General features: G+C 44.6%; 1 long non-coding RNA gene across 4 annotated transcripts in view; it reads right to left on the bottom strand.

Moving 5' to 3' along the window:
• Nucleotides 1-848: 848 nt before the first annotated feature.
• The window catches only part of LOC131809021 (uncharacterized), a 32,456-nt gene continuing 15,430 nt past the window's right edge, over nucleotides 849-17,874 (bottom strand). For 3 of the 4 annotated variants that reach the window (XR_009345035.1, XR_009345034.1, XR_009345032.1), the window contains one exon: nucleotides 16,668-17,098. This is a non-coding gene — a long non-coding RNA (uncharacterized LOC131809021). Of the gene's footprint in view, nucleotides 2,270-16,667; nucleotides 17,099-17,874 lie in introns of those variants that run through there. The other variant, XR_009345033.1, reaches the window with a different exon arrangement.

Genomic DNA, 17,874 nt, shown 5'->3' with positions numbered 1-17,874 from the left:
TGTAAAGTGCTTGGCATGGTGCCTGGAATACAAGAAATGCTTCATTTACTGACTTCCTATTGTTTGTCTGGGGGAGCAAGGGCAGCTGCAAAGAGCAGGTGATACGCCAGTCGACCTCAGAAGAGAGGGAGGCAGACCCAGCTCCCTGGGCAGGCAGCTAGTGCAGTCACACCTAGCCCCATGCTCAGAAGAGCTCAGAACTTGGTTTTAGGCTCTGCATTGCCATCTTGAAGTTCTTAAAATTTCTGAACAAGAGGCCCCACATTTTCATTTTGCCTGGGACCCCACAAATCACGCAGTGGTGCTATGAGTCGGAGACCACCAGGCAGAGAAGAGGGGGTACTTTCGAAGGAAAGGGCACCCTGAGTGTACACAGGCATGCTGCCCTGGACACTTAGCTTGGTCCAGAAACAGTCAGCGCCAGGCTCGGGGCATCTAGCCGGAGAGCTGTGTTGGGGGAAAGCAGTAGGAGTTCGGGGGGATCAGCAGAGAGAGGCCTTGACGCGACGTGAAGGGACTGGATGTTATGTTCCGTGGGAGCCTTCCCACCTTGGTGAACCTGGAAGGGCAGAGGTGAGAGCTAGCTCAGGGAGAGCCAGGGCACAGCCATGGTCCACGGTGTCGATGCTGCCGTGACCTGCGCTTTCCAGATGAGGGAACAGCCCCCAAGAGGTGCAGGGCAGGGCTGCAATGGGACTTATGTAGGCTTTTTAGGCACCTGTGGCTTCATGGGCCCCTGTCCCCATATATAAATATCGACATAAATACACATATACATGTATACATACACACACGTGTGTGTGTGTGTGTGTGCGTGTGTATGTGCACAATTACACTTTGCAATGGCATGGGTATAAAGGCAAATGTATTAATACTACATACTAAAGCATTTTCTTTGACCAGAAATATGGGGCATCTGGGGTTTTCTGCCTACTTAGTTCAGCAGGGGCTGCACCTGGGACTACCAGGTTTCTCCAGAAGGGACACATGGTTTTTTTTTCTCCTCAAGGGGGAATGCTGGCCAATCTCTAGCACCCTTTCAGCTGAGACCTGCTGTGCCTCCAAGGACTCTCCATCTGCATGTCCACGAAGGGGGCTGATGGTTGTTGGGGTCCAGAGCTGGCTGGTGAGGCTGAGTGACAGGTGAAGGAGAGTCCTGGCCTTGAAGCAAACGTCCTGGGCCTTGGGCAAAAATCAAAGGTCTCCACGTCTGCAGATGTCTGTGACTTGACACCTCGTGCCACGTACACTGTCAACCCTGGGGATCAAGCTGCCTGCCTACCGCACCCAGACAGAGGTGGAGAGGCTGAGTCAGTGGCAGCTGCTGAGGATGCTGTCTGGAAAGGAAAACATCACCATCTGTTTGTCTGTCTGCCTGGGGTTGTAAAGAAGCCTGCCTGGAGATGGGGGAAGTGCACGGGCCTTTCTTGTTCTGTCAGTTGCTCACATAGCCCAGGAGAGTAACAGAAGCTCGAAGGTGTATCCCCCACTCCACCACCTTCCTCAGGCTTTCTTCACGGCCTCCTCACTGGCCTTTTTGCCTTTCGTCACATACCCAGGTGGTGACAGGATGCCTAGAGTGGGACCTTCAGTCCAGTCCTCCCACTGCCCACCTTTGACCACTCCATGTACTTGGGTGGGCGGGCAGGAGATGGCATAGGGAGTGTTGATTTAGAAAGAAAAGAAGTCCAGCCTGGTTATCCCTTGAGACCTCAATCTTCTCTTCATCTTCAAATCACATTTCTCCAGGCTCCAGGCCCCTTCCTGCTAGGTATTTATGATGGATGGATGGATGGATGGATGGATGGGCGGTTGGATGGTTGGATGGATGCTCAGCCTTTCCCAGTCTTAGAAACCACTCCTACTGTCCTCCAATTTCAGTGGTCAGGAGCACAACCCCAGAAACCAACTACCTCTAAAATAGGAGGAGGTTGAAACTTGTAGATTTAGAGAACAGTGATTGGAAAAGTTCTACCTGATTGCTTCTATTTTCCCAACAAAGGCCAGGGGTTTGGTGGGAAGATAAAGGATAAAGTTTAGAATCATTAGTGTATAGCAGTTCAATTGGGGATTTGCAGACACATCACAAAGTAATGACATGGCCCATATGGTTTCTGGTGGTCAGAGTAATAGCTAATATTCCCAGAGCAATAATCACAGGGCAGGCACTGGGCCTGGTGCCCTCTGCTCACACGAACTCCTTTCATCTTCACACCCACCTGGAGTGCAGTTGCCTCAGTAAGGATGAGACATGTCATGCTGCAGGAATCTAAAACAAAAACAAAAACCATTTTAAGTGGTTGACAAACAGAAAAGTTGATTTCTTGCTCATACTATCTGTCCAGTGTGGCTGGAGAAGAGTCATGGCAAGGATAAGAAGCCAGGAAAGTCTGAAAGGCTAGGAATAAAAGGAGGGAGGAAGGTCCAGAGCCTGATATTCAGGAGGAGATCCAAGAACCAGGATGAGGAGAGCTCTGGAGTGATGAGAGGGAGGAAAGTGTTGGAGAATGGGACCCTGCAATTTGAAATTTCAGGGGTGGAGCAGCAGCCAATCCAGATAAGAGCCAGGTGTGACTCTGAATGGGGATGGCTGGAGTGGAGTGAGGATGAGGGTCCCTAGGACTGAGGTCAAAGGCTCTGGCAGATGGAGCCAGCTTCCATTCCTGGGGAAGAATGGGGATCTATGGGAGGATTCCTCGGCTGTCCACTTTACCAGGAGATGAGGTTTAGAAGCTATTTTCAAATAGTCAAACATGGAAACATGGAGTATAAGACCTCTAAGAAAGATGTGTGTGGAAACCCAACTTCCTCTGCACTGGAAAGCTGGAGAAGCACCCGATGGAGAAGAGCCACCGAAAAGACATAGATGAACACAACCAGATGCAAACAACCTAGGACCAGGGGTCTGATAAAATTTCCAATAGTCCTAAAATAGTTCACCATTCATGAGAGCTTATTACATGCTAGACACTGTTCTAAACATTGTAGATCTACAGCTGCTTCGCTTCTCTTGGGACACACTACAGAGTAGGACCATTTTTATTCCCACCATACAGATGAGGAAAAGAAGCATCTAGCACAGCAGTTGGCCAAGGTAACATGCCAGTGTGTGTTGGAAGTGGGATTTGAATTCAGGTAGATGGGCTTTAGAGCCCATTCTCTTACATGCTAACCAGCGGTTCTCCAACATGGATGAGCACATTAGAACCCCTTGGGGGGGTTCTTAAAGCAAGTTGTTGGGCCCCCTCCCCTAGAGGCTTGGGGTGGCCTGAGAATTTGCATTTCTGAGAAGTCCCCAGGAGATCCTCAGGCCACAGGCCCCTAGACCACACTTCATCCTACCTTACAAATACACATACACAGCAACTACTCAGCGCATAGCAGGTACAACGTCTCCTCCCAAACGTGGCTAACAATTGCCTGGTAGGTTGTGTGTGCGTGTGTGTCACAGAGGGCAAAGGATTAAGGTTAAGTAGAACTCGGGGACAAAGAAGAAATTGATCTTGCTTCTTGACCCTGAGGTTGGGGGATATAGAAAAATGGGCCATCTCCACAGAGAGAGCAAGGGATATAGGTTCCACTTAAGGTCTGGAGATAGGTACACAAAGCATCCAGGCTTTCAGTAAAGGGTATCTGGTGCAAATGGGGTCTAGAGGGCAGTGTGGGAGGAGGAGCAGAGAAGGCAGCAGAGATGGGCCAGAGTGGGCGAGAGCGAGGTGTTGTCGATGGCAGGCTGGTAAAGAAGAAGCAGTTATCTGAAGATGGCCATGCAGGGGAGAAGTGCAGACAGTTCATCACTGAAGGACTTCCTGAAGTTGACCATCTCCCTTCCCCTTCTGGAAATTTCCAGGGTCTAGTGATGACAAATAACACAGGAGCTGAAACCTGAGTCGAGTCGAGCTTCCTCTTAGGGAAAGGACTGAGCCAAAATAAGGCATCAGCTTTTACAAAGCCAGCCTTTAAATCTTAAATTCAGAGGTCACTGAAATCACCAACTCTGCCCCTTGAAGAAAACCTTCTGCCCTTCTCATTCACTGCCTTTAGGGAAGTATGTGGCGCCCCGATGGTTCCTCAGCAGCTGTCTCTCCTGCAGTTTGGGGTCCAGCTTAATTAAGAGCTCCACTGGCCGATTAGTCCCAGTCACCTCTGTAATTGGGCACCAGCTGTGTTTTCTCTTGACAAGTACTCCTTTATGGAGTTTCTAATGTAAATGCATTACATGAAAAAACATAACAGGTCCAGGGTTATATGATCATAAAACCAAGAACACTTGTTTTCTATAAAAATAAAGAGTGCATCTCTCTCTGTATTCCAGAAAATGATTTTTTGGAAAGCTGGGAGGGATGGTATCGAACAGCAAATTCTTCATTTGTTTATGTTCTGGATATGAACGCTGATGGTGGTTTTCAATGAAGTTTTGCATAATCGCAGGTGTTGGTGCATAAAGACTCGGGAAGTTTCCTGGTAGAAATGTGAGACTTGAGAAACTGAACCATGAATGGCTCCATTTATGAACAGCCACCAATGACTGACAGAATGACTATTAATAGCTAATATTAACTGAGCCCCTTCGTAGGGGCTCAACTCGAGGCCAAGCACTTGGAAGGGACTTTCTTATTTAAAGCTGGCAATAACTTTATGAAGTGGGTACAAATCTTCTCCCCATTTTTATAGATCAGGAAACTGAGGCATGTTCAGGGTCACTCAGCTCACCACTAAGTGGCCAAAATGGAACAGAAACTCAGATCTGTCTCCAGCCAAAATTCCTTTCTGCCTCTCAACAACTAAACAATGCAATTAACTAACCTGCTCTGTTTCCAACAATTAGAGTATCAATGATGACCCTTAACATCTGTACGGAGTTTCACAGTGGCTAAGTTCTTCTATGCTGGTTTTCTCTTGCTGTGTGATAGACCTGTGAGAGAAACAGAGCAGTTGCAGTCATCCCATTATCACACATCTGCAACCTAGGTGCTAATGGACTAGCCTATTCACCCAGTCACAGGTCAGCAGCAAAGAACAGAGTCAGACCTTTCTAATCCATGCTCTGAATCCAGTGCTCATTCTACTACTCTCCTACCCCATGTGTTGCTTCCACCTGAGGAAGCAAGATAGATGTATTTTTCCAGCCATTTGTTCATTCATTTGTAGCCCCTCATTTATTTACACAGTCATCTTGTATTTTTATTTTCTCTATCCTGATTACTTATGTTTATTTAGTTGCTGTCTCTCTCGCCTCCTTGGAATGTAAGCTCCATGAAGGCAAGCCCTTGTCCTTATTAATGGTTCTATATGATAGGATGATTTACAGCCCCCACCCAAATAATGGCCAGAACTTAAGTATTTATCTTTCAATTCATTCAAATAAATTTCAGTTTATCCACTCAGAAAATATTCACTAAGCATCTACTATGTGCCAGGTGCACAGGTGGGTCCTAGGGATCCTACACAGAGCAAGACAGTCATGATTTCCCACTTCCCTGGAGCTTACAGTCTAACTGGCGTGGACGGGGTCTTACATAGTAGTAAATAAATAATTGTTGATTGGAATTGGGGGGCTGAAGAGGGTTGAGAAGAAAAGGGACAGCCACTGAGTTCTTGTCCTGGAGCTGTCCACAAGCTAGTGGGGCAGATCACACATCCAATGAGAAGTCTCCATCTCATGGCAATGGTGGTGGTCTGCAAACTCGAAGGCAGTACGTTCTGCCTTGAAGTGCCAGGGCTGGGCAGGGGTGAAGGCAGGGGAGGCTGCCTGAGGAGGCAGCACCTGAGTAGTTTCAAAGACAGATAGGAGTTATCGAGGAAAGGGGTGGGGAAGATTCCAGGCCTGTGCAAGGACAGGTGGCAGGGGGCCAGCTGGCACAGTGCAAGGGGTGACTGAGCCTCGATTGTAGGGTGGGGAGAGAAAGAAGAAAAGAGGTGAAGGAGACAAGTGTGGAGCAGGTCCAAAAGTATCATGTTGTGATGGTGAGTTTTCTGTGTCAGCTTGGCTAGGCTATTGTTCTCAGTTATTTAATCAAACACCCTAAAGATGTTTTGTAGATATGGTTAACAACCATGGTCAGTTGACTTTAAGATTATCTTCACTAATCTGGGTAGGTCACATCTAATCCATTGATGTCCCTTAAGAGCAAAACTGAGGATTCCCTGAGGAGGAAGAAAGTCTGCCTGGGAATTACAGTGTCTGCTTCTGGCCATGAGTTTCCATAATGTGGGCAAAACCCCACAGTCATAGGAACCAAGTCCTTGAAATAAATCTCTTGATAGATAGATAGATGGATGATAGGGATAGACTCCTAACCTCAGACTGGTTCTCTTTCTCTGGTAGACCCCTGACTGACTGACACTCAGCCGCTCAATAGACCTCATCCTTAAGGTCATGAGAAGAAGCCACAGGAGTCTTTAAGCAGAGGAGTAGCATAACCAGACTCGTGTTTGTAAAAACCATGGCTCTGGCTGCAGTCTAGGGTAGATCAGAAGGGGCAAGACTGAAGGTTGGTAAACCAAGTCAACCAGAAGCAGTTGCCTGAACCATGGCAGCAAGAATGGCCTGAAAAGAGGGAGACCAAGGCAAGGATATGATGACAGTAGAATGGAGAAGACTCAGGGTCCAATTGCAAGTGTAGGGTAAGGAGGAAGGGAGCTACAATGAGTCCCTGGTCATTGGACATCTTGGCAGATGAATTGTAAATGCAAGGAGAGCAGGGCCTCTGTTCTGTCCCCTGCTTCGCATGGAGGACAGGACTGGGCAGCCAGAAGATGCCACTGCACAATCACTGAATGAATGCAGTTCTCTGAGGTGGGCAGGACGAGGAGCGTCAAGGGCAGGTCGGGGCATGTTGAGCTTGGTGGTGCTGTCAGACAGCCAGGAGGAGAGGTCCAAAGGGAGCTGGAGAGACGGTCTGGCTGCAGGAGAGCACTCCGAGATAGACTGAGTCCTGAGTGTGGGCGTGGCACCTGAAGCCAGGGGCCAGTGCTTCTGAGAGCGAGCCAAGTGAGGGGAAGGGAGGTCAGGAAACGAATCCTGGAGAAATCACACCTTTCAAGGACTGCAGCAGAGAAAGGACCCCTGAGAGGAGAATAAGAAGTGGGGGGTATGGATGGGGGGGGGGGCGGAGAGAGAGAGAAAGAGAGAGAGAGAGAGAGAAGGCAAACCAAGAGAACACAGTGGCAAGGGTTAAGCGGGGAGGGAGTGTTCCCACTACTGCTGGGAGGTTATTTACAGTTACAATAATGACCTTGACCGGCACAGTTGTGATGGGGGTTAGGTGGGGGCCAGAGACTGGACTGCAGATGCTTGAGGAAGACAGGAGAGATGAGGTAGGAGAGGCAGGGTCTCCACTGGCCTCTCCCAACCCTCATTCCAATAGACCACCAGAAATGACCAGCCCATATTCAAGGGCGGTGAAACTGAGGCACGGGAGTAAAGCTAGTTCAAAGCAATCCCACAGCCCTAGGGGGCTGTGTCCCAAGACAACAGCTGTTTTGACCACACACTACCTTTTATGGCTTGGCGGGACACAGACTTTGCAAAGAATGGTTGCGCAGGGTGGGGCCCAGGCCCTGTCCAGGCTGATCGCTGAGACGTGCAGGGCAAGAGCCTCTAGGGCGTGTGAGAACATTTTCTCAAGGGGAACCACCTTCCCTTGAAACAGCTTGTTCTGCTGAGTTGACAGGAGGGAGGAATGGGGACTCCTCAGTCCTGGGCCGGGTGCCAGACACGGCGCCAAGGCGGAAGACTCAGAGAGGCCGGGTCTGGCTGCCGCCTCCCAGGGCTCGGCGTGGGCCATACCATCTCCGCTCCTTCTCTGGGGCCTGGGGGAAGGCCGCGTGTGCTGGATTTGTGGGTTTTTAACTAACGTATAAAGAGCACTTACTATGGGCCAGACTCTCTAGACATCATTTTACATACTTGGACTTATTTAATCCCCACAGTGTTCTTGGAGGAATGCATGCTGACTGTTCTTGCTTAAGGATGAAAAAACGAAGGCCCAGAGAGGTGAGGCTCCTTGCCTCAAGCTTCTCAGCTTGCTCTATGGGTGGAAGAGCAGGGATGCTGAACTCTAGAATCTGAGCAGATGACTAGCTAGCCCTGGGGGGTGGGTTCGCATCACCAGGCAAGGGCGGGGATGAAGCTAAAGGTCAGCCTTCCTCTCCAGGTCTGGGATCTTCGGTAATTGGATGATGGCTCTGAGACTCTATTTCCTCTTCTGTAAAATGGGGCCAGTGTGGCCCACATCATAGGGCTATAAATGAGGACAAAAGGAAATGTTTATAAAGTGTTTTGCAGACAGCGTCCAGCCCAGGGAAGGTGCTCTCTATAATTGTTAGTTCTCTTTGCCTTTTTTGTTCTTTTGCAGAAGCTTGGTCTTGAATCTGTAGGTCAGAAAATCAGGGCAAGAGCCCAGGACTCTGAATCAGACTGACCAGGAATCAGATGCCTGCTTCCAATATTCATTATTTGATTTTAAACAAATCACTTTTCCTTGCCAGGGCCTCAGTTTCCCCAGCTGTGAAGCATGGGAAGATAAGTTTAGTCCAGAATAGCCCTCAAGTCCCCACAAGCCCCCCTTCACCCTTACACAGATATCCCCAGCTGATCATGAACTTGGTTTCTACTGAGCCCCTTTCAGTATGAATTCCTATAGTTTGATTACAATTCAAAAATATGTAAGATATATAATATATAAGATTTATAAGATAATAATAGCCACCTCCAGGGATTTCTATGAGGTTTAAAAGAAATAATATTTCTCTTCCTCCCTCCCTCCTTTTCTTTCTTTCTATCACCAAGCAATGGGTGAGCGGGAGAGGGAGAGGGAGAAAGAGAATCTTAAGCAGGATCCACACTCAGCATGGAGCCTGAAATGGAGGTCGCTTTCACAACTCTGAGATCATGACATGAGCTAAAAATCAAGAGTCATATGTCTAACCAACTGAGGCACCCAGGCACCCCTAAAAGAACTATTATTTCAGGGCGCCTGGGTGGCTCAGAGGGTTAAGCCTCTGCCTTCAGCTCAGGTCATGATCTCGGGGTCCTGGGATCAAGACCTACATTGGGCTCTCTGCTCAGCGGGGAACCTACTTCCCCCCTCTCTCTGCCTTCCTCTCTTCCTACTTGTGATCTCCCTCTCTGTCAAATAAATAAATAAAATCTTTTAAAAAAAAGAAGAAGAAGAACTATTACTTCTAAAGCATGCAATCTTGAAAACTAAACACAATACACTGTAGTTCACATTAACCGTTCTGTATCCGCTTAGCAACTCCATGAAGTTGGTAACTATTTTCTCCATTTTACATGGAAGGGAATCAAGCCTCAGAGACTTCCAGATCTCAGAGAGGCTACGTCACTTGCCCAAGATCGCCCAGCTAACCAGGGGTAGAACGGATATTCAAATCCAGAACCACTGTCTCCATCAGGCAAACGTGACGCTGCGGATCACATGTTTCCCTAAACCTACAACTGGACGAGGAGCCGAGCAACCGAGAGCCATGTTCCTCCTTGGCATCTTACGCAACAAACCATATGGACCCTCGAGCTCTTACATAACAGCCCCAATGCTAACGAGGGGAAGTTTAACAACAACACAAAAAACAGATCGCATTCACAACAGACCACCATATGTTCTCCCGTTCCCTGACAGCAGCCGCACCAACTCCTCCTCGGGCGCCCACAGAAATTTTCTCGACCAAAACAGTTTTATTCCCAAGTGACTCAAACGATTGATGCCTTTATAAAAAGAATGGGGGAGGGGGCCGTGGTGGAAGTCTATGCTTCTTCAAAATAAGTAAGTCTTGCTAACTCCTCGGGAAAGCCCAGAAAACTTCAGCCTCCGCTCTTTGGCCTTGGGAGATGTGGGGACAGTGTGGCCTCTGTGACCTGGCAGCTCCCTCCCACGGAGTGAGGGTAGATGCACTGATTTCTGGTTTCTAAGGCTCTAAGCTAAATAGCACATGTGTTTTGGGTCATCCTTTCACTTGGTCTTGAACTGTTACACTATCTTGTTCATCAAGAGTCTCAAGTTTGTTGTTGGCTTTCTGGAAGTGCCCTCTGGAACGGAACCCAGTCCATAAAGGGTGGTTTGACATGTGCACATTGGGGAAGGGTTTCTGCTAATGGCTCCAGGCCAGTCACAAACTTCCTTTTCCATAGTTTTTGCCTGGTCTTCTGCCCTCCATTTCCCTGCCCTGCAACTGTAGCAATCCTGCTAATTAGGAAGTCTGAGCATGTCACTCCAAATTCCCTATGCCTCCCTGGCCTCTGGTCCTGCATGCTCTAACCTCTGCACCCCAGTTTGCAGTGCTCTTCTGCTTGTTCCCGGAGCCTCAGCAACATTAGCTTTCTTTTGGTTCCTTGTGGCTTTGCACAGGCTCTTCCCCCTGCCTGCCCATCCCCCCCACATATATATCTGCATCTCTGCCACTTGTGGCTATTGCATCCTTGAAATGTGGCTATTGAAACTGAAGAATTATAATTTTAATTTTATGCATTTTAATTAGTTTAAAATAACTTTAGCGTCTCACGTTGCAAAGGAATTTTCTTTTCCACGTTTTCTTCCCGTACTTTATGGATTCACTTTCTATATTAGAATACCCGTGGCTGGGGCGCCTGGGTGGCTCAGTGGGTTAAAGCCTCTGCCTTCGGCTCAGGTCATAATCCCAGGTCCTGGGATCAAGCCCACATCGGGCTCTCTGCTCAGCAGGGAGCCTGCTTCCCCCTCTCTCTCTGCCTGCCTTTCTGCCTACTTGTGATTTCTGTCTGCCAAATAAATAAATAAAATCTTTAAAAACAACAACAACAACAAAAAGAATACCTGTGGCATAATTGTAATATGAGCTACTGATAGATGAAAGTTGTGTATCCAAATGTGTCCCCCTGACACTTTGTATTTTCCGAAGACAGCCACAGTGAAATATATATTCCATCCCATATTCTCTTACAATGTGACACTGACAGTGTCATAGAGATAGAACTGGGTGGAACTTTGTATCTGACGAAGAAAAGATGATGGCAGAGGTAGCATGTGTCTTCTAAGGTTAGGTCATAGAAGGTACTGTATCTTTCACCCTAGGCTCAGGATTACTCACTCCTAAAGTCACAAGCCACCACGCTGTAAGGACCCTGACATGGGGACGCCTGGGTGGCTCAGTTGATTAAGCGGCTGCCTTCGGCTCAGGTCACAATTCCAGCGTCCTGGGATGGAGTCCCACATCTGGCTTCTTGCTCAGCAGGGAGCCTGCTTCTCCCTCTGCCTCTGCCTGCCTCTCTGTCTGTGCTCACTCTGAGAAATAAATAAATAAAATCTTAAAAAAAGAAAAAAGAAAGAAAAAGAAAGTACCCTGACATGGAGAGGAGTGATCTCAGCAAAGAGCCAACGGCATTTTGCCAATCATGTGAATGAGCCACCTCGGAAGTGGATTCAATAGCCCCAATCAAGCCTTCAGATAACTGCATACCCAGCTAGCATCAGATTACAATGTCATGAGACACCTCATCTAAAAGACCTGTCCATCTGAGCTTTTCCAGAAATCCTGACACTCAGAATCTGTGAGTACTATAAATGTCATGGTTTTTGTTTTGTTCTTGTTGTTGTTACTGTTTCTAATAAATGTCATAGTTTGAAGGCACTAAGTTTTAGGGTGGTTTGTTATGCAGCCATAATAACAGGAACACTACTCATTTTTCTCCCAACACTACTTACTGAATAGTTATCTTTTCCTTCCAGATACAAGATGTCACTTTTATTATAAGTGAAATTGTTGTATCATGTGGGCCTATTGGACTCATTCTGTTCCATTGGACCAGAGTAATTCAAGCACTAATACCAGATAGTTTAAGTCACTGATGTTTTATCATCTGTGTTACTAGCTGTTAAAGGTAGCCACCCTCTAACACTGGTCTGCTTTTCCCTAATTTGCCTGGATATTATGGCTCCTTATATCATGAGAATTTTATTTATTTTTTATTTTTTAACGATTTTATTTATTTATCTGACAGAGATATCACAAGTAGGCAGAGAGGCAGGCAGAGAGGGGGAGGCAGGCTTCCTGCCAAGCAGAGAGCCCGATGTGGGGCTCGATCCCAGGACCCTGAGATCATGACCCAAGCCAAAAGCAGAGGCTTAACCCACTGAGCCACCCAGGCGCCCTTTTAGAATCAGCTTGTCTAGTATTTTAAAAAAGAATATTTTTTTATTTAAAAATGTTTTTTTATGTGCTTGTTTTAAATTTATAAAATAACATTGGAAAAATTGATGTATTTATATTGCAGGTTTTTATTCAGAAATATGGTATATATTCTCATTTAGGTTTTCTTGCATGATGTTCAGGAGTGTTTTAAAGTTTTTTTCATATCCAGTTGTGTATTTCTTATAAAGTCAACACTTAGGTATTTTAGATTTTAGTCAGTGTTTTAAGTGGAATTTTTTGTGTGTGTTATACCTGCTATTCTAAATAATTGTAACTTGTATATATGAAAACTATTGATTTCTATTTGTTAATTTTGTATATCACTTCCCTTCTGAATAATCTATTTGTTTATTGTAGCTTTTAGTTGGCTCTCTTCGTTTAACCAGGCATACAACCATATTGTCTGCAAACCAATATAGCTTTATCTTCTATTATTTATTCCTCAAATTATTAGTTGATCTTTTTGCATTAACTAACACCTTCAGTATAGCGTAGTGGTGATAGTGAGTCTTCTTTAGTGAGACTACCTTTTAAGATTACATCTAGCCATGTGGAATTTTTGGACTCTTGACATGTGGCTATTGAGACTGAGGAACTGTATTAGTTTTACTTAATTTAAATTTAAATACCTATTTACTTAAGTCTTCTTTAATTTCTCTCAGCCATGTTTTGTAGTCTGCAGTGTATAGGTTTTGCACATATTTTGCCAGATTTGTCCCTGAGTATTTCACATCATTTGATGGTATTGTAAATGCTTTCTCTTACAACAGGAATTTCCAGTTGTGCATTGCAGCTACATAGAAAAACAATGGATTTTTAATGCTGATCTTGAAACTTGCAGCCATGCAAAAATCACTTATTAGTTCTAGTAGGTTTTTTTTTTTTTTTTTGCATTCCATCAGATTTTCTATATAGACAATTATAGTATCAAAGAATAAAGAGAGTTTTATTTCTTCCTCTCCAATCTGGGTTCCCTTTATTTCTTTTTCTGGCCTTACTGCACTGGGAGAAACTCCACTGTAATGTTGATAAAATATGATGAGAGACCATACCATTGTTCCCAATATTAGGGGGAAAGTGTTTATGTTTTTCACCACCAAGTATAATGCTAGCTAAAGGTTTTTCATAAATACGAAAAACCTTCAGCTATTCCTAGTTTGCTGGAAATTTTTATCAGGAATGGATATTTTAACTATTGAGATGAACATATGGGTTTTTTTTCCATATTTTGTTAATACGATAAATGTCATTGATAAATCAACTTTTCATTCCTGGAATTAAACTCCATTTCATCATAGGTATCATTAATTTTCTATATGAATGGATCCAATTAGAATTTTTACACCTATGTTCATGAGCAATATTGGTCTGTAGTTTTTGTTTGTTTATTTGTTTTTATTCCCATCTATGTTTATTTTGGTATCAGGTTAATTCTGGCATCATAAATGAGTTGGAAAGTATTCACTCCTCCTCAGTTTTCTGGAATAGTTTGTGTAGAATTGGTATTTCATCTATGTGTTTGGTTGAAGGCATCCAGTGAAACAAATTGGGCCTAAAATTATATTTGTGGATAGGTTTTCAATTATAAATTCAATTTCCTTGATATAGGGCAATTCATGTTATCTGTGTCTTCTCAAGTGAGCTTTAGTAGTTTTCATCTTTCAAGGAATTTATCTATTTCATCTTACTTGTCAACCTTATGGGCATAGAGTTACTTAATGATATTCCTCAATATTCCTTTTAATACTGTAGTGATCACCTTTCTTGTTTCTGACTGTGAACATTTCTCTCCTCTTTTTCCCTGTCCAACTGAAGGTTTACTGATTTCTTTTTTTCTCAAAGAACCAGCTTTTTTTTTTTTTAATTTTGTTCATTGTTTTTCCATTTTCTATGCCACTGATTACTGCTCTGATCCTTATCATACCTTTCTTCTTCTCATTTTGGTTTTGATTTGCTCTTCTGTTTCTAGTTTCTTTTTTTTTTTTTTTTAAGATAATATTTATTGAGAAAGAGAGAGAGAGAGCATGAGAAGGTAAAGGTCAAAGGGAGAAGCAAACTCTTCACTGAACAGGGAACCCAATGTACGGACTCAGTCCTGGGACTCCAGGATCATGACCTAAGCCAAAGGCAGTCACTCAACTGACTGAGCCACCCAGGCAACCTGTTTCTAGTTTCTTAAGATAGAAGCAGAAGTAATTTATTTGAAATCCTTCTTTACTAATGTAAGCATAAATTTTCCTGTAAGTACTTCTTTAGCAACATTCTATAAGTTTTAATATATAGCGTTTTCATTTTCATTCAGTTCAAAATACTATATAACTCCCCTTTGGTTTCTTCTTTGACGCATGAATTACTTACAAATGCATGTGTTGGGTATTGTTCCCTCTAGCTCTTCTGGATGATTCTTTCCCCAGTCTCCAATGGCTTCCTCACATGTGTGCACTGACCAAAATCCTGTGCAGATCATCAACATCCTGTTTCCATGTGTCTCTTTCCTGTCCAGTGCTGGTCCTATGCATTCGATCTGCCTTTGCTGCTCTTAAATCAGCTTCATCTCTTCAACGTGGAGTCTTCTAGACTCTGCCTGAGTTCCTCCCTCCTGCCACAGCCCGGAAACTCCCTCAAGGCAGTGATCTGGGGCAGTTGTAGGGCTCCTCTTATTTATTTCTGCCTTTCAAGGATCGTTGCCCTTCACTTTTTGAGGTCTAGTGTTTTGAAAACCATTATTTCATATATTTTGTCTGGTCTTTTCGTTGTTTCAGCTGGGAAAAGAAATCCAGTCCTTCTTACCCACTGTGGTTGGATTCAGAAGTAAGGCTAGTGAGCTTTGACTTGCTTATTTTTATTAATTTATTTATGCCATTTACTGTAAACTATTTTGATTTATTGTTTTTATGTGTAGCTTTTCTGTTATTTAGGATGGTTTGTATTTCAATTCTAGTGGTTACTAGTTTAATTATGTCTTTATATAATAATTTTTGTTCTCTATACTTTTTGGACAGTATCTATTAATTAGTTCATTACTCTAAGCCACGACACAGTGTGCTTATCTTCCTCTTACTCCTCTTCTTAACAAACCAGTGTCCGTCCACAACATTATCTTTCTTGGTGTGTATGTTTGCATGAGTACTTATGCAATTAAGCTTATATTTCTACTACTTCAGTCTTCAACTCCTCGCCCCCTCCCCCCATTCTTACATCTTCAGTATAATTTCCTGGTAGGATAAGGGAAGAAATGTTAACATGAACAGACATATTTGGATCAGAAGTCCCCAAAGCATCAGATTAGGATACAGAGACTTGTATCTGTGCCCAGGCTCCCTAATCACCAGCTCTATGGTGACCTTAAGATAGCTGCTTAAGCTGTCAGACTACCATCCCCCAGTTAAGATGGGACACTAATATCTATCTTTTGAGGTTGTGATGAGACTAGAACGAGAGAATACATGTGAGATGCTTTGCATAAACCCAAGGCATATAAAACACCTATAAAATATTGGTTAGTAATAGTAGCCTCGGTAAGAAAAATCAATAAGAAAACATCCATGGAGTACAAACCACACACCAGGTACTGCACCAGCTATTTCACATTCTGTATTTCATTTAATCTTGACAGTGAACCTGTGGTCAATACATTGCCCTCATTAGAGATGAGGGGGAGACTATATAAGAGGTTAAGAATAAACCAAAGCCACTCAGTGCATAAGTGACTGTGGCAGAATTAAGACTCAAAATTCTGATGCCATGTCCAGAGCTCTCTTTCTCTCCCCACTGCTCTACAGCTACCTTTATGATCCTGAGCTCTGCCCTGCTAATGAAAGTGTGTGCACACACATTCACACGAACATGTGTGCACTCACTTTATTCTGAGAACAAACTTGGCCTCACAGCTCAGTATATAGACAGGATACACCTGGGCGAATATAATTTGCCTGTTTTTCCAAACTCTAGGTTCAGAGTCTGGCTTGCAGACAAGGTACAGATGGAAATCTTCCTGGATTCAGACCAAGAAGAGAAGAAAGGGTGGGAAAGGCTTGCCCCATGGCCTGTAGTAGCACTGAGTAAATCCAACTTAGACTGAGGTTGGGAGAGTAGTTGGAGGAATCATGCTATTGACAACTGCTGGCTTGTCTAGCACTTGACCGAGTTCTTCAGCATCCAAGCCCTCTTGGACTTTCCATAGAAGTTTTATTGCCAAGGAAATGGAGGCTGAGAGAGGTTAACGTTTTGCTCGAGGCCACATATTTAAATTGGTGATAGGGCTTAGAGGACAATCTCAGATCTCCTCAACACTTGTCCCGTGCTTTTCTCATGACATGCGTTTGACTTCATGGGTAGCATTTACCTTTTCACAGTTCTGCTGGGGGTATGACTAGGCACCATAGATGTGTAAGGGGAGAATCAAAGTTTAACTGGATCTGTCTAGTCTTTAGCACTGTATTATGAGTGGCAACAGATAAAGAGACATAAAAATGGTCTTTGTTCTCAGTACTCATTTATTTATTCATTCATTCATTCTAAAAGTTCACTGGATGCCAAGCTCTTTTAGGAGTTGGGGAAAACTCTTCAAGGGTTTTACTGTATGATGAAAGAAACAGATTCAAAATGCAACTGTTGCAGTTCAGTGGGAGAAGTTAAATTAAGAGTATTTGGGTGATGGGCTTATCACCAAAAGCACTTCAATGGGAAGTGCTATCAATGGGAATGGGGTCTAAGGAGGCATCCTCAAAGGAGGTGAGTGTGGAAGGATCCATAGGAGCTGTAGAAGTGGAATTTGCCACCAAAGGAGGCACAAGTGAGCATGTTTCTTTGAGAGGACCACAAGTGATTCCGTGTGGCCAAGTCCAGGGAAGGCTGGGAGCAAAGCTGAAAGCTACTCGCTGTTCCTGTAGAGGAGTTTAGACATCTCCTACAGAGGGTGGAAAGACAGTCTAAAATGTAAGAAGTGTAGTAATAGAACCAGCTTTGGCTGGAAAGCTCACTGTGGTACAGGTGGGAAGAATGGACTAACGGGGGAGGGAGCAGTGAAGAGGCTGGCTGAGGTCAGGGGTGTGGCAGTGGGAATGGGGTGAATTGCTCTGGCTCACCCCTACTCACATGGAAGGGTCAGCATAGACAACAGCTCAGGGAAGGACCTTCAGTCTGGCTAGAAGCTCTTCTTATGGCACCCTGAAAATTTTCTCCCATCCCCTAGAGCAGAGGCAGAGTTTGGTGGTGGTTAATAGCAATGGCTACGAAGCCAGCTTTTAGGACACTGCACCATACCTCCACTGCTAACTAGCTGTGTGACCTTGGACAAGCTGCTTATTCACTCTGTTGCCTTAGTTTCTTTATCTATAAAGTGATGATAATAAGAGTACCTCGCTCTTAGGCTTATTGTGCTTAAATCATTTAATGCATGTAAACCACATAAAACAGTGTCTGGCAGTGAGGAAATGGGAAGTTAAGCGTCAGGTTTTAGAATCGTTGTACCCATTAAACGGAGGGGAAAGTGTATATTCCTGGGTGCACATGGCCAGTCTGAGAGCCCCCTGGGGACAGGTACCCTCAGTCCAGCAGAGAGCCTGGGACACAGCAGACTCTCAGTGAATATCTGCCGAATGGATTAACGGTACTAATGACAAAGAGATATTTAGGAGTTAAATCATGCATCACTGCGGGGAACTGATCAGACATTAGGGAGAG

This window comes from Mustela lutreola, chromosome 10 (assembly GCF_030435805.1).
Source record: "Mustela lutreola isolate mMusLut2 chromosome 10, mMusLut2.pri, whole genome shotgun sequence".
In the NCBI taxonomy this organism is placed as follows: Eukaryota; Metazoa; Chordata; class Mammalia; order Carnivora; family Mustelidae; genus Mustela; species Mustela lutreola.
This window is presented reverse-complemented; position numbering and strand designations above follow the sequence as displayed.